Below are 24,182 nucleotides of genomic sequence, written 5' to 3' on the forward strand. Positions count from 1 at the left end.
CGCAGGCCCAGCGGCCATGGCTCACGGGCCCAGCCGCTCCGCGGCACGTGGGATCCTCCCAGACCGGGGCGCGAACCCGGTTCCCCTGCATCGGCAGGCGGACGCGCAACCACTGCGCCACCAGGGAAGCCCCCCAGAGTCTCCCTTTTAACATAGCTGTAGATTGTCTTTGTAAGCACCTTTCCTGTTTCACTCCAATTTGGAGGCTTTTCCCACAAGGACCCTTTCTTAGGCCTCACTCCACCAAATTTGCTGTTTCTCAGAGAGTCACAGAGGGGTACTAATTCTCATGGCTTGAGGTAGTAACTTTTGCCTCAGGGTTCCCCAGAGCACTTCAATGTCAGTGAGCTAGTTAATTAGAGAGGGGATGCGCTTCTCTATCCCCTAGTTTTAAACTCAAACAGTTTTTACATTTTGAGAGTCTGCATATTCATATTGTTAAAGAAGAACTGTTACGTTTGTTTTATTTGTATAGAAAGTGACCGTCCAGGTACATTCTCTTCAAAGTTCCTATGACTGAAGTGTTTGCAGTGTATCCTAAAATGGCATTATCTATTCTGAAACAGTTTATTTCCAAGTGATAACTTTACTATAGGTTTGTTTAACAATGACCTGGGCCAACTCAATGATATTTGCTGCTCAACAGCATTTAAATGACATTCATCATTTGAATTTAGATTTTAAAGAAATCAATTGAGGAACAATTTTTTTTACCACATTTGTAATCTATTTGCAGGTTTTTTTAACTGTTAAATCATGTCCTTGTTTACAGTTAATCACATGGATGTCAGATAGGTGGAGTTCAGGCCCTATCTGCTCAAGGCTTCAGGGCAAGTAGTCTAACCTTGATTTTCCAAGGAATCGAAGGCCCCAGATGTTCCAGGGAATCGGAGGCCCCAGATAGCAGTCTTCTCTTTTCCATGGCTTCTATTTCTTTTTTTTTTTAATTGAGATATAGTTGATGTACAATATTATGTAAGTTACAGGTGTACAACATAGTGATTCACAATTTTGGAAGGTGATACTCCATTTATAGTTATTGTAAAATATTGGCTATATTCCCTGTGCTGTACAATATATCCGTTTAGCTTACTATTTTATACATCATAGTTTGTACCTCTTAATCCCCTACCTCTATCTTGCCCCCACCCCCTTTCCTCTCCCCATTGGTAACCACTAGTTTGTTCTCTGTATCTGTGAGACTGTTTCTTTTTTGTCATGTTCACTAGTTTGTTTTATTTTTTAGATTCCACATATTGTACAGTATTTGTCTTTCTCTGTCTGACTTATTTCACTTAGCATAATGTTCTCCAAGGCCATCCGTGTTATCATGAATGGCAAAATTTCTTTCTTTTATATGTCTGAGTAGTATTCCAGTGTGTGTATGTGTGTGTGTGTGTGTGTGTGTGTGTGTGTGTGTTTGTGTGCTCGCATGTATATCACATCTTCCTTCTCCATTCATCTGTTGGTGGACACTTAGGTGGCTTCCTAATTGATCAACATCATGATTAATGATGTTGAGCATCTTTTCATGGGCCTGTTGGCCATCTGTATGTCTTCTTTGGAAAAATGTCTCTTCAGGTCTTCTGCCCATTTTTTAATTGGGTTGTTTGTTTTTCTGATGTTGAGTTGTATGAACTGTTTATGTAGGTTGGAAATTAACCCCTTATCGGTCATATCATTTGTAAATATTTTCTCCCATTCTGTAGGTTGTCTTTTTGTTTTGTTGATGGTTTCCTTTGCTGTGCAAAAACTTTTAAGTCTAATTAGTTCCCATTTGTTTATTTTTGCTTTTATTTCCTTTGCTTTAGGAGATGGATTAAAAACATTATTGGTACGATTTGCGTCAAGGAGTGTTCTGCCTATGTTTTCTTGTAGGTGTTTTATGGTTTCTGGCCTTACACTTAGGTCTTTAATCCAGTTTGAGCTTATTTTTGTATATGGTATGAGAAAACGTTCTTATTTCATTCTTTCACATGTAGCTGTCCAGTTTTACCAGCATCACTTATTGAAGAGACTGTCTTTTCTCCATTGTATATTCTTGTCTCCTTTGTCATAGATTAGCTGACCAAAAGTGTGTGTGTTTATTTCTGAGCTATCTATTCTGTTCCATTGATCTATGTGTTTGTTTTTGTGCCAGTACCACACTGTTTTGCTTACTGTAGCTTGTAGTATAGTCTGAAGTCAGGGAGCATAATTCTTCTAGCTCTGTTCTTTCTTAAGATTATTCTGGCTATTCTGGGTCTTTTGTGTTTCCATACAAAGTTCAAAATTATTTGTTCTAGTTCTGTAACGCCATTGGTGTTTTGATAGGGATTTCATTAAATCTGTAGATTGCCTTGGGTAGTACGGTAAGTTTAACAATATTAATTCTTCCAGTCCATAGACACGGTCTTTACATCTGTTTGTATTGTCTTCAATTTCTTTTATCAGTGTCTTCTTATCAGTGTCTTCTGGTAGTGCCTTTGTTTTCCACACTTAATACCAGGCAGCACATTACTCTTTGTTTCTCTAATTGTGGTGCTGTTCAGCCACTGTGGTTTTTTAAGTGGAGGGTCAACTCATCTCCCTGTGGAAAACAACCATTTTCCTTGTTATTAGGATAGGTAATTCATTTGCCCTGTGCATTTCTGGCATGAAAGATTAGCTCCTGGGGAAGAAACATGAAATCACATCTTTTAGGGAAGACCAAACAGATGCTTTCCCAGTTATCATTTTAACTGTTGGCTCAAGCACACCCTCACTCATAACCCAACTGTACTGACAATGATAATAATTATTATCATTATAAAAAATACAAAGCAATTATTGATAATTCACAGTGTGCCAGGCAATATGCTATGTCTGTTACATATATGATTTAATTTCATTCTCAAACAGCCCTATGAAGAGATTCCATTATTATCAACTCTGTTTTTCAGATTAAGATAATAAACATATTCATTTTAAAAATAATGAGTTAGCCTTAGAGAGGTTAAGGGATTTACCCAAGCTCACAGAAATAGTAAGTGGATGCAAACGAAATTTGTATATAGATCTGTCCAGATACTAAATCCATATTATTTCTACTATATTAAATAGGAGTATTTTGAAAATATGGCACTGAAGAAGAGTTTGAAATTATGGAAAGTCCAGTAGATGGAATCTGGGAAATAGCTATAATAGCTATAATACAGTAACGTCAATAACAGCTTCCATGGATATCATTGTAAGAAGAACGGGTATCTATGGCTTTTCTGAGAAAGCTGATGGCTGTCGCTTTGTAGCCTGCCATCCATCTGGGTAGTGCTAGTGAGTGAAGATTCTTTATCACATGTGCTCGCTGTGTATTTTCATTTTATTTATTATCTGCCTAATATAATGCATCTTACTGGATCTTCTTAAGGACATTTACAAAAAGTAGACTATATCTCCAATTCAAGGGATAGTTATATGCTAGCCATGGTAGTGAGATTTTTATAAGACTCAAAGCATGACACAGAAATAAACATATGTGCTTTGGAGCCAGGAGTATCTAAGTTAAAATCCTGCTTCCTCCACCTAATGCATAACCCCAGGCAGGACCCCTAATGCCTCGAGTCTCAGTTTTTTCACTTGTACAGTAGGGTGATGTTTACCTCATAGGGCTGTGGTAAGGATCAAATGAGGGACCTTAGCATGGTACCTAGAGTATAGCAGGAATGAAATAAATGGCTTCCTTCTCATTTCCTTCTTTTTTACACAGAATATAATGCAGAGAGGAGATAAGACAATTCCAAAATCATTGTAATTGTTCACTAGAAAGGTAACAATCACGCATGGCATGCCTCAGTTTTTGGTGGATTGAGGTAGTGAACAAATAAATAAATGAAAAATCAGAATTATAAAAAGAGCAAATGCATTGTGGCATACTCACATAGTGGAATACTACTCAGCAATAAAAAGGAACAAGCTATTGTTACACTCAACAGTAACACGAAAAAGTCTCAAAGCATTATGCTAATAGGCAAATGAAACCAGGCACAATAGGGTACATACTGTGTAACTCCGTTTATAAGAAATTCTACAATAGGCAAAACTATTGTGCTAGGCGTCATAACAGTGGCTGCCTCTGAGGCAGAAGGACTTGCTGGAAAGGGGCATAAAGGAATTTTCTGGTGTGGTGAAAACAATCTGTGCCTCAGTTGGGGTGGTGGTTGCCTAGGTCAAAACTCAGTAAGCTGAACACCTAAAATCTGCATTTTGTACATGGAAAATAAAACAATTTAAAAAAGTATATGTGTCTATGAAAACTTGAAAGGGGAAGAAAGTAAGTCTGGCTGAGAGGATGAGGAGAGTGTTTGAAGCATTCATGTGGGAGCTAGAATGATCGAGCATTAAGCAGAAGGGGTGGAGAGGGTGTTCCAGGTGAAGACTTGCAGGAGGAAGAGTATGCGGAGAGGAAGTGATGGGAGGGATTGTTGAGCGGACCGCAGGGGCCAGATTGTAAAAGGCCTTACATACCCTTCGGAGAGGTTTAACCTAATTTATAGGGGAAAAGAAGGGCCACCGGAGGGTTTCAGTGTAGAAGACTGGTACACTTGAAGCACTCCTTCAGGAATATTATTCTGACAATTACCTGCTGACTAAACAGAAGGCAGAGAAAACAGAGACATTGGGCTCCTTGGAGTAGACAAATGGAAGAAAGGCTGCATAGGGGAACCTATATTATGCCTTTTAGGAGGGAACAAAGTTCTATTCGTGGCCTCCAGGTAGTTTTTCCAGTAGGCAAAGCTATCAAGTGTTTCCTTTATAGCTTTTACCCCCTTTCCAGTTTGTGTCATAAGAAGTGTGTCAATGGCTGTAGCTGGTTTCATTCAAGGGCACTGATACCTGCCTATTTTCGAAGTCTGAAAAGGTAAAACATTCTCCAGCATGTTGTAATGCAGAGGTATTACTAGACGTCCAGCTGGATGGCTGTCAAGAGATCTTATAAGATAATATTTTTCCCTGATACAGTTGCTGTACGTCAGAGTTTGGGTATTATACACTTCTAAACTCAGGGTTTTTTTGTTGTTGTTTGGGGTTTTTTTGGTATCCAAGAAATGATTAGATTTGGATGTCTTGAATCATGCTAACTCATTTCACAGGAAATTGATGTATAAACAATATCACTTTAACTGACAAGAAAAATATAGCTGAGAGCAGAGCCCCAGACAGGTCAATATTGATTGGGTAGGAGGAAGGGCTAGGGAAGTTTTAGGGTTCCCCAGGTAATGAAAGCCCACTGTGGAAACTGAAGATACCATCCCCCTCGCAGCTCATGCACAGGTACTTTTTTATGACCCCACACACCCACACTTAGGCCCACCTTTGAATAAGAAACTAGTGGTGCAGGAACAGGAATTGTGCAAAGTCCATTCTAGAATGTCAGTTTTGGTGGGAGCTACATCTGGTGTTGAAAGGCAGCAATGTTCAGGTTACTGTCTCGGGCCCTGCATCAGTGCTGTGGGCCCTGAGAGCTGAGGCCCTGCCCCATGAGGCAGTGGCATCAGTGCTGTCTTCACTTGATTCATTTTGCAGTGTAACTTTGCTTGTCATTCCTGCCCACAGAGCCACCACCCAGCCATGAGGCTGTTTGTCTGTATGTAGTTATTCCTCTGTAAATACTTATATGGGAAATAGGAACTGAGAGTAAGTAAAGGATTGAAGAGTTTCTCTGTAACATCCATATTTTCTACCTCCAGAGGAATCAGGAATTCATGCAGTTCCAGAGCACTAATAAACTTTTAGAAACAATCTCTTATAATTCTTATCATACCTTCTAGAAAACGAGTTTCACCAGGGTAAGAGACCACACCTTATTTAATCTGTCTTTATCCATGCATGATGAGGTCAGTGCCAGGTATTGGCACATACTCAATAAATGCATTTTGAATGAATAAACCATCTAGTTCTTGCAAGGTAAGGACCTGGCAAATTTGGCAGGTCAGGTCTGATTCCCAGCAGACCTTGGTAACTCATCAGGTTAATCTTACCTTGCCAGCAGATCTTATATATGATCTCAGAGCCCTTCTCAACACAAAATCACCTGGAGTTGGTATGAAGATGAAACAGTTAGCCGTTTCTGAAATTCAAGATTGTCCATAGAGATGAGAAAACTAAGATATAAAATGTTAACTATTTTAAGAAGGATCACTAATGGCTGGTTAGTGGCAGAATCAGGAATAAAATTCAAGCTTTAGATTCCTAAACTAGCATTTTCCACTTTTTCACACTGCCTATTTATTTTTAGTAGGTCTGACTAATCAAGAATGCTTTGTCTTTGAGCAAACTAAGGAATTAATATATTTAATGAAAGAACTAAGTGAAATAGGGGTCCAAGAAGCCATACATCTCAATTAAAATAATGTATTAAGGTGCTAAAATACTCCATTGTACTATCGTTGCAGAATTATGAAAATTGTCATGAAGCAGGCATTAAAGGGAAATCTCGTTCAGTAAAAAACAATGAATTGTTTATCCTTGGACCAGTAGTGGGAAAGTTTATTATAATAAGAACCATATAAAATTTTCTAATAAATTTAAATATCTAAACCAACATTCCTGGATGTCAAAAAAACACAATATTTTCATATTTTCTAATGCTTTTCCAATTAATTTTTACCAAGGTTATAGTTCCCCTTCTCTGGAGAACTGACAGCATTTTTCTGATAACCATGCTTGTACAGTACGGCCTTAGCTCTTGTTGATTGGAAAAGTGATAAGACACTTGAGGGAAGCTGGGCCAATCTTATATCAGAATCTTGGAAGTTTGATCTCTGAATAAAAGTTGGGAGTTGAGTTGTACAACTGGTAGAGTTTTAGAAGGAAATCCATGAAAACCTCCTAGTGGATGCTCTAGGGGTATCTAGTTCACCACCTTTTCTGAGACCTAGTTGCTCTAATTTTTTTTTTTTTGAATTACATAATATCCCTAACAGTAGATTCCACTTTTTCCCCTTAAGCGTCTTGTGTTTTCTATGCATCTACCTTATTTCTTAATGTGGAATTTTCTGGGATCAATCTTTAGGCTCCTTTTCTTTTATATCTGAACCTACTTTTTAGTAGCATCAATAAATACCATCTATATGAAGGTGATTCCAAAATTTAAATCTATACTCCAGAGCTCTTCCCTGACCACCAGACTTACAAATCCAAATCCCAGCTCATCCACTCAGATGTCCAACAGAAATGTCAACTTTATCAGGTCCAAAACCAAACTCTTAGCCTAGTTTCCACAGTCCTTCTAGTCCAATTAATAATAATTCCATCCGCTTGGAGTGATCCGTGCCACCACTCCTCTAAAACCCTACATCCAGTATGTCAATGAACTCTTTGCACCTAAACCTTCAAAATATTCCCCAAATCTGATGACTTCTCACCAACTTCACTGCTTTTACTCTTATTCCATTTTAGCATCATCTCTTGCTTAGTTTCTCCACAGTCTTTTTCCATCCTTGTTTCTGTTCAGTCTGTGCTCAGCAAGGCAGCTGGGACAATGTTCTGTTAAAAATGAAGTGATGTCATGTGAGAGAGATGAAGCCAGAGTCTTCACACTGTTTTGTACATCTCAGTACCTGACCTACATTACCTCTTTGATTTGATCTTTTCCTAAATTCTCCTTCCTTCCTCTATTCCAGATTTGCTAGCTTTGCTCCTGAACATGGCCAGGCATTCTTCCACTCAGAAGAGTTGTAATTGCTGTTTCCTCTGCCTGGAATACCCTTTCTCTAGCTTAGTGGTTTGCTCCTCTCCTTCTCAGGGAAGCCTTTTGTGACCATCCTGCTTATATTGCAGCCTTCCCCTGCACCCATGGAATTCCCTACATTACTTCCTTGAATTATGTTTCTCTGTAGCATTTACCATCTTCTAGCGTATTATGTATTTTATGTTATTATCTGACTTCCCACTAGAATGTAAGCTCCAAAGGGGCAGGGATTTTGTCTGTTTTTTTTTTTTTTTTTTTTCACTGCTATATCTCCATTGCCTATGGTTGAATTACTGACTGATGTATTCTATCATCAAAAGTTAGGACATTTCTCTTCTTGGTCCTGCTATATTAGCAATGACCGCAGGCAAGTCGGGATCAGGTTTTCTATAAAGAATTTAACAGCTCAGTTTTATCTCACTACCCCACCCTGACATTGCCTCAAGTTAGCCTAGGAAGGGCAAGTTTATTTTATTTTTAAGAGTCACTGGGTATGAGCAAAACAGGAGCGTAAGACAAACAGACCTAGATTCCTGTTCTCTCTCCACGTCAAGTTATTGGCCATCAGTTTGCCATTCAGCCTCTCCAAGCTTCAGATTTTTATTCTATAAAATAAGATTAAAACTACTCACTTTTAAAAATTTAAGGATTAGCAATTATTTTTAAGGTCTGGCACATTGTCTGATACATAAAGTTCACTTAGTAAATGATGACAATAATAATAGTATTGGAATTTTACTTCCTGGTGATTAAGTCAGAGTTAAAAAAAAAAATGTGTGTCTGAGGTTGCAGTGTTTGAATTAGGGTCCAGGGAAGTAGAGTGACCCTTGGATCTTAAGTGACCAAGGGCATTCTCTGGGCCAATCTAACTTGATTGAAATCTTGGGTTTGCCATTTCCTAGATGACTAATTTTGGGTAAATTATCCATTCTGGGCCTCAATTTCCTCATCTTAAAAATAGAGAAAATAATGGGCTCCTGTCTCATTGAGTTGCTATGAAGATAAAATGAATTATTGTGAATAAAATATTTAGAATGGTGCCTGGCATATGCTAAGCATTCAGTAGATATCAGCTATTATTAAGAGTGGAATGCCTGAGATCATGTCAGTTTTGCACTTGATAGTAAAACTAGCCATTTAGCCCATCATAGGTCCTTAATAAATATTAGGTAAATCTATTAATATCTCCTGATACTTTTAAGTAGCCCATGTTTATAAATAGATATACATGCATTCTTTTGCCCCATTGAACATATACTCTAGAGCATATACTGGGTAGTGGCTTGGTGGACCTACTAGTAAGTGACTTGCTTTTTTCTTACCATTTTCACAGAGTCCATGATTTAAATTCACATCTCTGGAAAAATTATCACAGATTACCTATCAGGGCCCTTTGGGGTTGCTTGAGAAGAGTAAACTCATGAAATAGTTAAGTATGCTCATGCCAAGGGTTCACCATGCTGTACCTCAAGGTAGTGGCCATCCTTCACCACCACTTCATGTGGCCTGAGACGTATGTGATAATTGGCTTTTTCTCCCTTTGCTTTTCCACCCTCATCAGTCCACTAGAAATAAGCTATTTTGAAAAGATGACGAACAACAGTCCATGGAATAAATTAGCATAAATAAATGAAACCAAAACGTGATGAGTGTTAATAATGAGGTCCCAGTTGACTTTGACATTAGATGAAGCAACATTCAGAATATGAAGGCACTGGGCTAGGGCATCTCTCCTGTTTCTCAGAAATGAAGGCAGCTCATATCAGCCATTTACTGGTATTAGATACCTTCTTGCAGGAAAAAAGTATCAAATGTAGCCAGCATATTCACACTTGCACTATTTCCTTATGAAAAAATCCATAGCCCTCTTAAGAAATAAAATTAATATTAAATATTCCATTGGCTGAATCCCATGCAGACACTAATGGGAATCTGAAAAGAGCTCGGCTTTTGGTAAGCAGTCTTGAGTGATTTTTTTTTTCTTTTCATAATATTAAAAAATATGGATCTGGTTCTTATCTCTTTCTCCTCTATGAATCTATCGTATACTCTTTGAATATAAATTGGCATATTTAGATAGTTTACGAAAAAATGGACAGTAGAGCTCAGTTTTCCTGAAAACTTCCTTGTCCAGCTCCATAGGGAGCCGTAATATAAATGAAAGCAAGTTTCAACATTAAATAAAAAGGCCAATGTAATGGTACTGTCTGTCAACTTCATCTCGAATCTCTCCTGGTCTACAAGTCAGCTTTATTATTTGCAGTTCCTGTCCTGTATTTATTTCATCAATATTATTGCTTATTATCATTAATTATCCATTATAATCAATTAATTATTAATAATAATGAAGAAGCAACCAAATAGCACTGGTTCTCTCTCAGCTTGTTACCACTTTGATACCCCCATCCTTTATGCTATACTTATGCCTAACCAGACTCTCTGACTTTTCTTCCTCTGATGGCTTCAAGCCCTTCAGCATAAATCTGACAATGATCCCTAGTGTATTTCATCCTTTCTCTGATGGACTATTTCTCTAATTAATCAAATGTTCATTTGAATTATCTTTCTGTTATCTTGTGTTACAGGCAGCCGTACTCAAGTTAATGTCATCCACTGATTGCATGAACATAATTTTCATGATTTTATTGAGATCACTGGTAAGGATAAAATAATTACCTGTGTTCTAGGAGTATTTCCTTCCAAAGAAGATTCATGGAATAATCCTTTAGACACAATTGTCCATTTATGCAACACACAAATTTCACCATCAAAACTGAATTTAACCAACCTTCATCAAGTTCCTCATGAACTAATCACCTTCTGTTGTGCACCTATCAAAATTGTTGCATGTTCCTATTGGCAAAACAAATTCTTTTATCAAACTAGATAATTAGCTGTGTCATTATAAATTTGGCAGTGCCCCAAAGCTCAAATAAGAAAGGTAAGTACACTCAATATTGTGTCGTGTGAGAAACAGCGAACAGAACCAGGTAAAGTTAGGCTGAAAGTGAGGCATTTTGGCAAGTACAGGGTATTATGGTTGATTTCAAGCATTGAGAGTGCTGTCTTACAAATGAAGGAATGGTCTTATTCTGCACTGACATGGAGAGCAGAACTAATACCAAGTAGTAACTGGCACATGTCAGACTTATTTCATGGAGAATTTTGAAAGAGATATGAGGAATGTAGATTTATCAGAATATAAGTTGTAGTAAGCAGGAATGGTGGTAAGTTTCTTGTCAATCCAGGCATCCAAGAACTGACATGAAGATTACTTTCTGAAGCTCTCGTAGAAAGAAATTAAGCCTCAAAATGGAGGTTTTACTAACTGGCCCGTGTTTCCTTCTAACCCTGGCAATCCATGGTTCTATGAAGTATGTCGTCTACATTCATCATCTCTAATTCCCTCCCACTTCTCATTGTCTTGCAATCCGGGTGTGCTCATTATTACTCAACTCATTTCTCTCACTAAAGTTACTAAGTTAGATTGCATGCATGGTCCTGATTCTTCACCCAGCATGTATCTACACTCTTTACTGTGTGATTTTTGCTGTTCCTACCATTAAAGCGGAATATATTTCCCTGCCCTTTGACTTGAGTTTGACTCTGTGGCTTGCTTTGCCTGATGTGATAGTAGGAGGCGTGAGGTGGCAAAAAATCTTTAAAAATTTCTGTGTGATTGGGCTTACCTTCTTATGCCTCTGATATTTCCATGAGAATGACATGCCTGGGATAGCCTGCTGGTCCCAGGAGGAAGAAGACGGACATATGAAGCAGGTCTGAACCATTTCCGCTGATCCCAGCCTAGATCAGTTGATCCACGGCAAAGCTGCTTTTCTAGAAAATAGAGTATTGTTGTTTTAAGCTGCTGAATTTCTGGATGGTTCATTATTGTAGTTTTTTTGAGCCAGTAGCTAACTGATACAAAAATCAGTACCTAAAAATGTGCAGCTGCCATATTAAATACTTGAAATTTGTGATGTGAGTTTTGGAACCAGCAAGTCAGTGATGAGGAAGCAATTAGAGGAGTGGATAAATGGCAACTCACACTACGTAGTGATGAAATTAGTAACATTGTCTATTATAAAAACTGGGAAGATAGAAAATATACTTCAATGAACTTTTGTACTTGTGTAGAACTCTAGGAAAAAATGTTGAAGGTATATTCTGGTTTCTTTTACTTGTGTTTGGATACAAGTAAACTCATGAAACTTTTAAGAAAGTCATGAGTTTAGGAAAGTACTGAGCAGATTGTGAGCAAAATTTAGAAGGAATATAGAGTCCCTAATTGTTGGATGGGAAAATGAAAGCGGTTCTTATCTCCAACCTCTCCAGACAGCAAAAGAATCTTCAATTCTGAGAAATCCTAAGGGTGAAGATAAAACCTAGAGTACAGCTGATAGGTACAAGGCCTTCAAATGAAGACCAACTAAAGGTTATGACCATAGGTCCTATAAGTCTATCGTCATGGACTGTAGGTCTTTGATAAGACCTCTGAAAAATTTAGGGTAGTGCCTTTTAGACTACATTAGTTGGAGCAAAGAGCTTTTAGGAAGGTTAAGGCTATGAACTCACAGCGGTGTAATATGCCCAAAATACATAATGAAGTCAGCTATTTTGTCCTACATGATAGCCACTAGACACATGTGGCTATTAAAATTAATTGTAATTAAATATTTGGTTCATCAGTCATACTATCTACATTTTAACTGCTCAACAGCTACATGTGACTAATGGGCACCTTATTGGACAGTACAGATAAAGTATGTTTCCATCAGTGTATAAAGTGCTATTGGAGAGCTCTGGCAGAGCTATCTAATAAAATTCCACTAGATGTTTTAGAGAACTCAGGTACCCTATTTGCTACCATTCTGAACTAAAAGATACTGAGCCTGTTCAAAATGTAAGGAGACCATTGGATCCCCAACTTTTTCCAGGCAGGAAGTTGCTCAGCCATAGAAATGTCCTAACTTTCAATGTACTCTTCATAAGTAGCCAAGGAAGTCTGATAGAAAAGAAGGGTGCTTCAGAGGTCAGAGCCATGGAGAAAAATGTGCAGGGGAGTCACTCCCAGAAAGAGAACTAGTGCCTAATAAACCTTCCCTGCCCCAAGAATAGGAGACAGACAGTTCTGCAGTGTGATTTTAGAATTACAGTGCTCACAGAGCTGCCGTCTCATTTCTCCTTTTCGAATGGGAGTGCTTTTGCTCTTATCTTGCCCCTGTTTCACCATTGTATATTGATTTGTGTAGGGTAGATAACTTATATTTTTCGATAGTGTCTTCAGATCAAGGGAAGTCACATTTGAATGTGATAGGTCACAAGATCCTGGTAGAGTTTAATACATGACTGGATGAAAATTTTGTGGTTTCTAAGGTGAGGCTCAGCGTATTTTGCATGTGAGAGGGATATGAGTAATTGCAGTGGGAAGGGCAGACTGCAACAGATTACTTTAGTGGCCCTCATGCTACTTCCCTCCCTGTGTCCAGGTCTTTGCTCTGTGACTTTGCAGTTTCTATAAGTAAAAAGGGGAAGTATTTTTCCTTTTCCTTTGACTTAGGATTCAACCATGGCTTTGGCCTGTGAAATGTTTCTGAGTGCAGTAAGACCAAATGCTTGAAATTGCTTATGTGATTGGGTTTATCCTCTTGACCCCTGAGATTGCCATGAAAATAATGTTTCTGGACTAGCTTGACGGTTCCAGGAAGTGGATGAGCAGATATGAATGGCTCCAGCTGAGTTCAGACTAGCTCAGCTGTTCTAGCAGCATCCACATCAGTGAGAATCAATGATTGTGGTTTTAAGCCACTGATTTGGGGGTTGTTTGTCATGTTGCATTTGTGTGTCAATTGTAAACTGGTAAGAGTCACAGATGACCTCTTGTCTATTAAATTCAATAAGCACTTCTTAATCTTTATCTAAACTTCCTGCAACATTTGTCACTCTGACCACTCCTTCTTCTTGTAACTTGATTTCCGTGACTCATTTGTTTTTCACCTGCCTACTGTTACGGTTGCTCTTTATTAGCTTTCCTTTGTGGGATTTTTTTCTCTGCTTCTTCTTCAAATCCATGTTCTATCTGTCTTCTTTTTACTCCACATACTATTCTTGGTGATGCATCTGTCTCCTTACCTAAATTCTCTCCTACCAACTTAAAATGCCCAGATCTCTATGTCTCACCAGAATCCCTTTGTGCTCTAGAATATTTAACCATTGATAGGCTCCTTCAGCATGCATGCATCACTTGATTTGTGTAAACACAAACTCCTCGTCTTTATCCTTAAATAGGTACCGCTTCCTGTGTTTCTTTGATCAGTGGATAGTACCACATATCCAGTTTCTCAAGGAACCTGGGTGACCTGAATCCTCCTTTCCCCTCACTTCCCATATCTGATTACTTGCAAAGTCCTGTCAATTCTATCCCTTTATATATTTTATTTGCATTCACTTCATTTAAACCGTCTAGTTTCTGTGTTCTTCTAGGTCCCTGTTATTTCTTACCTGGATTTCCACAGCTTCCTTTTAACTGTTTTTCATTCCTCCAGTTTTGTATTCATTCAGAGTCATTCTTTGCACTGCTATCAGGCTGATCGCTTATATTAATTAGGGTTCTTTGGTGGCAAGCAAGAGAAACCATCTCTGGTAACTTAATTAAAAAGATATATTGGAAGGAATTAGAAAGATATGTGGAAATTTAAAGATAGACAGGTATTTTAAAGAATCATGTTCTGAATGGCTATAAACTAATTCCTGTCAGTGGGAATTGCTCTATAGGTTTGCCTAGGCACACTTGTTGGAAATGAAAAACATATATATGTTTTTTGCCTCAACTGACTGGGATTAATGTTTCTTTTGTTCCGAATGATTATCGTAGAGTAGTGAGAGAAAGGATGTGACAGTTGGAGCCTCCAGTGACTCTTTCAGTTTCTGAGGACAGAAGAGCTTGGAATTACAATCTCTCTAAGATTGTATATAACGAGATAGAGGTCATTCCCAAGAGGAAATTAGAGTGTTGTTAGGAAGGGGAGAGAAATGCTGGATGGCCCTAAATGGCTAAATGATTATTATCTCTTTGTACATTTTCCTTACTTTGCTTAAAAGCATTTTAGTATCTCTTCATGTCCCTCAAGGTAAATCCCATAGTCCCTAACATGACAGGCAGCTTTTCCTGACCTCTGGTTATGTCCTCAAACTTATAGAACATCAAAATCATCAAAATCAGCAGAACAGTCAGGCAGACTACTTATACTTCTTCTAACATGCTGAGTCCTCATCCAGTTCAGGGACCTTGGCTCCTGCTACCTCCCAGGCCTGCTCCCAGCTCTGCCTAGCTAACTCTGTCTAGTCCTTCAGAACTCACTTAAAATTCATCTCTTCCAAACACTGAGATGGCATAGTGTGTCTCCCATGAGCTCATGTAGGCCCCGTGGGCTTGCTTCTAGCATAGGACTTATGCTGAGTTTTTGTTGTCTTTTAAAGAAGCTGGACTGATTCCCACTCACATTTGAATTCCCAGTGGCTCACACTGTCGTTGGCACATAGTGTACACTCAAGAAACTTGTGGAAATTTCAAAAATATGTTTCTTATTTCACTGGTAGATTATTTGCAAGCACCATTAAAATGGTAGTAACATTAACCACATGGCAAAGATGCAAGATAGTAAGGCTTTGAATTAATGAAATCTACCCACTCTGGCCTCATAAATCACACTGCAACATCGTGTTCCAGGTTCCATAGGTGCAATGCTTACATTTAATTGCACTGATCAAACTCTCCTTATGCTGAATTCCTGTATATATCATCCTCTGGGTAGGATCAACTGAGCAGTTTCAAATCCATTTGTTTCAAAATCCCAGGAGGACTCTGTGTTCTTGTATGACTTTGTGTTACTTCCTGATGACTCACGGAGTATAAGAGCAATGAAAGTAGATGCTGCGTAAATAGATTCTCCTGGGGAGAAAATTCCTCTTTAAATCAATTTAATTTTCCAAGTTTTTTGAAATGTGAGCTAAGCATGTTGCATCTTTCTTTTAAGGAGCTTAAACCTCTTTGCAAATATTTGGTCCCTTATTCGTAAAGCATCCTTAAAGCCTAAAATGACTGGCTTCAGCTTCCAGGTTTCCTAGTTCCCTGTAGTTTTGTAGGTATATCAAAGGCTAGAATCCATTCGTTCTGTTTCTATAGACAGATCAGTGACATATTCAGAAAATAACAATAAAGAAAATGATACAGATAAGGTGGATTTCTACAGAGCGTGTTTTTGTTATAGAACTGAAAATTATTTCCCATGTATTATATTATCATATTATTTGTGTCGTCAACATGACATAAATGTGGAAATAAAATGGGTGGGGATGCAGAGGCATGAGAAAAAAATGATCCATTTAATCAGATCTCCAGGCTTATCCTCCTGTTGATAATCTCTAAAACATGCTGTTTGTTGCCCACCCACATTTACAATGTTGGCTTGTGATCATTTGAATATCACAATGAGTATATTGACAAATTCCTCTCAATTTTTCTCTGGTTAGTATGCTTTAGAATAAGAATGACTCCCAGTTGACCAATGCTATGTTTTGAATATGTACTATAATGAATCAATTTGCACAGGCAAACATTGGCTTCCCTTACTGATTTGATTTTCTGAAACCTACCAAATGAAAGTCGGAATTCATTAGCTTGACTCTAAGTCTTCTGCCATCAGATCCCCTAAGCATTCCCTCTCTCTGCTCTAACCAAGCACTTTACAATGTATCTTCACTAAGTATTAGTCCTCTAAAATATTCTGGGAAGGAAGTGAATTCCATAGTAAAATAAGTTTATTAATGGCGGTATACTACATTACCCTCTTAAGTATTTAAAATACAAATTAGCGTATCAAAATCTCTGAGAAGTCTTTTAATAAAGAAACTGGTTCCATTTTTTTTAACATCTTTATTGGAGTATAATTGCTTTACAATGGTGTGTTAGTTTCTGCTCTATAACAAAGTGAATCAGCTATACATATACATATATCCCCATATCTCCTCCCTCTTGCATCTCCCTCCCACCTTCCCTATCCCACCTCTCTTCCATTTTTTTTCACCCAGTGTTTTCACATACCTCTAACTTCCTAAGGAAAGAGTTGCTTTCCATATTCTGGAAAGCCTTTCTTTAGCCGCACTGAATTGCTGCGCAGAAGTTTCCTATGTTCTTTCAGTTCTCTCACCCTGAAATATTTCATCCACCATTTTCAAGTATCTTTCAAAGTGAAGTCTATGTTCTATCCATCCTCTTTCCAGATCTTCCCAGGAAGATGTGTCCCTTCCCGCTTCTGAACTTCTGTTGCATTTTACCTCTCTCAGATGGCACTGCTTATTCTCTACGTTGAACAGTAGGAAAGCTAGTTTAATCCTTTCACTGGACTTTGGGCTCCTTGAGGGCAAGAGCCTAGTTTTAATCATTATTCTATCATCATCTGAAGTATAGATACTGTATCATTCATAGTACTTTTTCTAGGACACAAATGGCATTGAGTAAACAAATAACAAAGGGATGAATCAATGAATGAGTGATTAACTTTTTATACATTGTTAATCAAATGTCCTTTTAGTGTTAAGGCTAGGTTCAACTCTGTAGAAATAATTTTGTTGATGATATGCAAAATGACAAAATATATAATTTTATGACGTTGATACTTGATTGACAGTTGAATTTACGTAGGGATCAGCTGTCAATTAGCAGCCCCTCCACTTCAGGCCTAATATTGTTGCCTATCTCTTACATGAATATAAATCCTCAAGAACCAAACATTTTAGCCTGGTTTTCAGGGGCCTCCTGTATTAAGCTCCTCTTATTTCAGTCTTTGACTGTCGTCAGTAGTGAAAGTCTGTACCGAAAAAAATGTCTCCTCATAAAATGAATGCGTTGTCCCTTCTTGCCCTCATGCTGCCTTCCATGCTATACATTCTTGCCTTCTATATACTTTTATTTTTAGAAATTCTACAGGAGAAGAATTTCTTTTTAATTGGAGAGGGTTAAATAAATATGCCCCACAGAGAATCGGAACCCAAGATAGTTATAATTTCTTTTTTTTGTCCTGTGGAATAAGCTCATATTTAAGCCCAGACATATGAAATACATAATACAAAGACATAATCACACAAATAAAATAATATTTGAAATAAATAAAACTCTGCATGTATACTTTCAGAAAAAAACTCACTGAACTTTGATAGCTTATGGAAAATAGCAGGCATTTTAAAATCGCAGGGAAATTAATGTGTTTTAGATTTTAAAAGAGGAAAATGACTGTTTTCAGACAAACTAGAAATATCAGCTGATATTAATCATTAGCAAATTTTGCCTCAGATTTTGAAGCAGAAGTTTTGTGTTGTGGAATAAGCGAATGGGTTAATCAAGGATCTGCTGGGGGCTCATTCTTCTCCGCTTGCAGCGATAATTTGACAGGGCTTCTAGGGTTAGTAAGATTGACTTTTGCTGAGCTCTCAGGTGATTTTTGTAGACACCCAAAGCATAAACAAAGTTCAGAATTTCAATGTGCAATACTCCTCATGGCAGAGTTCGGGAAGTATTAAAAGAATTGTAATGAATAAAGATAACACTAGGCATTAGACAAATATATACAAAAAGCATTGATAAATTGTTGATTTGCCTTGTGATGTTATAATTGTAAAGAATCCCTGCCTGTAACTCGGTGATCAGGTGTGTCTCCCATAGCACCTTCCTCCCCAAGAAGCTAAGGATACCCAATGTCTTGTAATAACCTGTAATGAAATATAACCTGCAAAAAAACTGAATCACTGTGCTATACATGTGAAACTAACATGATATTGTAAATCAACTATACTTCAGTTAAAAAAATAAATATAATAATTAAAAAAAGCTAAGAAGCTATATCATGGGTTTATGTATTTTTAGGGCCCTCTTTGGACTTTTTACACTGATATTTCTGAAAACTGGTTATCTGTTAAAGAATCCTACTAAAGTGTTAATGTATAATAACTTAATGTGTCATCTCTCTCCAAATTAATTACATGTAAAGGCTGGACTACCTAATGATACATTGCCTTGGTCTCAAATGACCAATATTTTAAGGTAGTAATTCTGCCATCAGAGTAGGGCAAAAGGGGATAAAATATTGGTACTAGAATTAGTATTAATATTTTTGGCCAAATTTGTAAGGCGTATGTGTGTGCGTGTGTGTGTGCGTGTGTGTGTGTGTGTTTGTGATAGTTCCAGAATTCCCTTGGGCACTCTTTAGCCTCTTGTTCTCTCTGTACCATCCTCCTCTGTAAAACTTGCCTTCTGGAAAGACTCTAATGCCAGTCATTTACAGCTTAATGCAAATTTAAGCACCAGTATTTCTCTCCAGTGGCATCTGAATTTTAAGTCTAATTTAAAAACAAGAGATTCTATCCACAGTAAAAGATGTGTAAGTCATTCTAATATGCAGAAGAGGGAAGTAAAATTCTGGCTTTCCAAAATATAATCTGTACTGATTGAGTAGTGTTCTCTCCCAAATTCATGTCTATCCAGAACCTGTGAATGTAACCTTATTTATCAACAGAGTCTTTGTACATATGAACAAGTTAAGATGAAGTCATATTGGATTAGGCTGTAATCCAATGACTAGTGTTCTTATAAGAAGAGAGAAATTTGGACAAAGATACATAGGGAAGATGCTATGTGAAGACAGAAGCAGGGATTGGAGTTGCTGCCACAAGCCAAGGAGTGTGAAGGATTGCTGGCAACTACCAGGAGCTAGGAAGAGTCAAGGAAGGATATTCTTCCAGAGCCTTCAGAAAGAGCATGACCCTGCCAACAACTTGATATGAGACTTCTTGTGCCCAGAGTTGGGAGAGAATACATTTCTGTTCTTTTAAGCTACCCAGTTTGTGGTAATTTGTTACAGAAGCCCTAGGAAACCAGTAGATCATCCATACAACCTGTTGATAAGACCAAGTTGAGTTTACCACTTATGTAGTAGGGAGGAACTTGTCTACCCTGCTAGAGTTTTAGTAGCTTCTTAGATGGGGAAGGGAAAAGTTGTCAGGACATTTATTGACATTGTTGAAGATGGGTCTCTCAATGAGTAGGCTTGATTAGCAGTGGGTAACGATCATGCTCTGATTGTTTAGTATTGGTAGATAGCAAGGTGAGAAAGTTGAGTTGAGGAGTCCAAATACCTTGGAGTGTGAACTGTCATTTGAGCTTTCTAATAAAGAGTTGATGTATCGTTCAGGAAGTCCCTAGCATGAACAATAAAGTTCTTTGCAATTATTATCTTCTTGTCAGGAGATCCCTGGAGTAGTAAATTATGCTGATGAAGACCATAGAACAGTTGAGTCATATTAATATGGACAGTGAGCTGTGTGCGTATAAATGGTTTCTCTTCTCAGGTGGCAGAAATCACAAGCTATAGTCAGTGAGCTGCTCTTACCATCTCACATAAGCACTCACTTGCTGAGAGGGGCCCGTCATCCTGAATGCCATGATTTCATCAGCTCTCCTCTTAAGGTAGGCAGCTCACTAGATCATGTCTCTGACTGGCCATTTTTTATATGTAAATACTCGGTTCTGGAGTGTTCAGATCTAGAAAGAGCAAAACAGAACCATATCTCATTTTGGGTAAGACTCTTAAAGGATGGAGAGGGCTATCTCTGAGCACTTTTAACTTGTCCATTGTACAGAGAAAATGGCCCTAAAGATCCGGTTTGAGTTTTACCTCTAGAGTGTAGCTCAGGCAGAAGTACTTCCTCCCTCTTTTGTGTGTCCTTGGCATATGTAAGCATCTCTTCTGTAGAGAGTATGTATTAGTAAGAGTAGGCTAATTGCTATAACAAACAACCCCCAAATGTCAGTGGTTTTAGACAGTAGATATTTATTTCGTATTCAGGTAAGCATTCAGTGTGAGTATTTGGCAGACAGCCTGGTGAGCAGAGTTTCTGAGATGCATGTTCCTTCCATCCTGTGGCTCTGCCAGCCTTGAAGTTCTCAGAGTTCTGTTTATCAGCAGGTGAGGAAATGAGAGAGAATAAAACCTGTGGATGTTTTCTATGGGCTAGAAGTGTCAAACATCATTTCTTTCCATATTGCAATGGCAAGAACTCAGTCCCATGACCATACTTATCTGCAAGGGAGTCTGGGAAATGTACTCTAGCAATGTTCCCAGAAGAAAAATGAAGTGGGCTTTTGTGCACATACAGCAGTCGATGTCACATAGAACTTTTTACATCATGTTCTAATTAAATTTATTTATCTGCTGATCTCTCCCACTCTTCCATGAGCTCTTTGAGGATAAGAACTACACCAATTTAAAAGTTGGTATCCTCAGAGCCTAGCAACAAAGTTCCAGGTATGAAATAGTAGGTACCTAATAAATATTGATTGAATGATTGATTACAGTAGTATTTAGATTGAAAAACTATTATTCGATAACTTTAGGTCATATAGAACTTACCTATTGTATTATATTTTCAAAGTTATTGTTAAATAATAAAATTGGCTAAGAAATAACTCACATTCAATGTGTGCAATTCACCCACCCAATACATTATAAAGCACAAATTAAAGCCTATCTTCTCCATGCTATCACATTGCTATTATTTGAGCCTAACCTGCATGCGTGCTGTTACTATGGGATTAATTTCCTCGCCTAAGTTTTACTGGAAACTGTTTTACTGACTACTGTTAAGAGTAATGTCAAATACTTAGGACTTGCTCCATTAAGCAAAGCAAACATTGCTTTTAGCACTTTCCTTATGGTTCTTGATACATTATGTTTTTTTCAAAAGGCTCATTCCAGTAAGACTGAGGTTTGCTCCAATCTTCACTTTAAGTGGTTTTGATCCATGAATACTGTCTAGGAACATTTATGTGGGAAAACATTCCATACTTGAGGAAACCTATATTAAGCTTCTGAGTAGCAATCTTATTTCCAGTAAATTTTCAGATATTAAAAAAATACCAAAATAGTATATATTTGCTGTGTATTGTTCAATATTATACTAAGGAAACACAGCTTGCATAATAATCATCAATAAACACTTATTCTACACTTGATGTACTCAATGCGGTTATGTAAAGAGAAGGAGGGGGGATATTATAGAGGAGTTAAGAGAACAAGTCTTTGAAGTTTGACATTAATGGGTTTAACCCTTAGTTTTGCCACCAGAGCTGTATGATCTTAAATCTAGACATCGCTGGGCCTCAGTTTCCTTCTCTGAAAAATGAGATGACAAGAATAAAAAGGGAACTGGGGCTCTAATAAGTGGTGGGTTCAGGTTCTAGGACTTGTCACACTACATCTGCTACTGTTCTTGTCCCCAAAGGGTTTACAACCCAACTGGAGAGAAAAACAAATTAACAAAAACTCAGTGGAATAGTAAACTCAGTGGTGTGGTAGCTAACAATTGAATTCTTCCCGTACGTCAGGCATTTAAAAAATCCTATATACATTATGAGGTAAATGCTACCATTTTCCCTATCTACAGATGAGGAGACCAAGGCAAACAAAGCTTAAGTAATTTGCCTGAATATATAGATATATATCTAAGAAGTGTCCTTCAAAATCCCAAAGCTGGAATGGCTTAAGAGACTGTATGCTAACTGTCAGGACACACAACTGCTACAGCACAGATATGTCATTACATATGGTATGTATTATGTGGAACAGAAAAAGGATGTAGCTGTAAGAATGATAATTGTTTAAGTGAGGAAAAGAGACAAGATTGTACTAGATCTTGAAGACAAGAGAAAATTTAGATCAATGGAAAAGAGCAAGATGAGCAGGTCAGGAAGATGGACTAATACGGTCAAATGGTGAAATTTGCAGTATAAATACTTCCAACCTATTGCAGTAAAAAGAACTGTGCATTTGCTGATGAAAGTATCTGGACACTGTGGCACCAATGTGAAAAGGCAGAACTGTTGAGCAAAGCATCCCAAGAGCCTTTGAATGAGTGGGCAGCTATTGAAAGAAAACATGGGTGATTGACAGGTAGAGGTGGCTCAATCTATTACTTGCCTTGAAATCCTTTCAAGGGTCATCATTAAGTGACAAGCTCATTGAACTTCACATGAGAATCCACAGGATAAGAAAAATGAACTCATATCAAAAGTCTATTGGAAATGGCCAAGGGAATCTGGTAATGAAAATGGCAGTGCTCTTTAACATACTTAAGGTTGTGAAATGGTTGTTCCAAGTCATGAAACTAGTTTATGAGTCCAGTGATCACCTTATGTCCTGAGCAGCTGAATGAATTGTTGACTTTCATTTTTAATTTTAGCTTATTTGCCTTTAAGACTCCACTGAAGCTCTGTTTTCTAGTTCCACTTAATTCCCATGTTAAGCAAGAAATTGACTATAGAAGTGAATTTACCTCAGCAGTGTTCTCTGGTAGAACCATCTCCCAGTGGAAGTATCAGATGCTGAGTCTTAGGCTGTTTGCATCTACTTTTTTTTTTTTTTTTTTTTGTGGTACGCGGGCCTCTCACTGTTGTGGCCTCTCCCGTTGCAGAGCACAGGCTCTGGATGCACAGGCTCGGTGGCCATGGGTCACGGGCCCAGCCGCTCTGCAGCATGTGGGATCTTCCCGGACCGGGGCACGAACCCGTGTCCCCTGCATCGGCAGGAAGATTCTCAACCACTGCGCCACCAGGGAAGCCCCTGCATCTACTTTTTGATGTATCCTCACAGCTGTTTTTTTTCTGTCCACAGAGTTCTTCTTATTGCTCCTTGGTGATCATTCTCTTGAGTAATGAGTTAATTCTCTTTATATTCCTACATTAACTAATAGAATAAATAATTTCTGAGACATTAAAAACTAGAAGCCTTGCCATCTCTGTTTCTGATGGTCTACAGTCTATATTGGTGTAGAGATTAGGGCGGCGTGGTAAGGCGTGGTGAAAATCATCAACATGGCCATCATCACCATTATCGTCATGACAACATCAATGGCATCATCGCCACCACCATCATCATTATCATCATCATCATCACTATTCATTGCAAGCTCACTGGCTGTAGTTGCAACCGTAATTGCCAGAATTTATACAACTCCTTACTTTTTTCACAAGACTCATTGTGAGAAAGTTGTAATTATTCTTCCCACTGAAAAGGGGTGGAAATGAGGCTCAGGGAACTCATGCAAAGTCACGTTTCTGGTTCGTAGAGGAGAAAAGCTGGGTTTTTACCAAGATTTACCTTTCTGAGTCTTGTTTCCCCTTTCTACTCTGCATTTTAGTCTTTTTCACCAGTTTCCGTCTAGAACCCTGCTTCATGTACCAGGGAAGAGTATTTCTTTCTCATAGCCATAACTTAAACTAATTCAGGGTTACTTAATATCTGCGCTTTGATGTTTGGGTTGAATAATGCTTTTTAAGGGAATGGGGGCTGGGGGCCCTCCTTTGTATTGTAGGTTGTTTAGCAGCATCCTTGGCTTCTACCCACTGGATGCCACTTGTACCTCT

At 38.1% G+C, this 24,182-nt stretch overlaps 1 pseudogene; it reads left to right on the top strand.

Annotated features, from left to right (window-relative positions):
- The window catches only part of LOC102993453 (hypoxia-inducible factor 1-alpha inhibitor-like), a 151,023-nt pseudogene extending 128,320 nt beyond the window's left edge, over positions 1-22,703 (top strand).
- Positions 22,704-24,182: the final 1,479 nt, after the last annotated feature.

This window comes from Physeter macrocephalus, chromosome 16, assembly GCF_002837175.3.
Source record: "Physeter macrocephalus isolate SW-GA chromosome 16, ASM283717v5, whole genome shotgun sequence".
NCBI classification, from domain to species: domain Eukaryota; kingdom Metazoa; phylum Chordata; class Mammalia; order Artiodactyla; family Physeteridae; genus Physeter; species Physeter macrocephalus.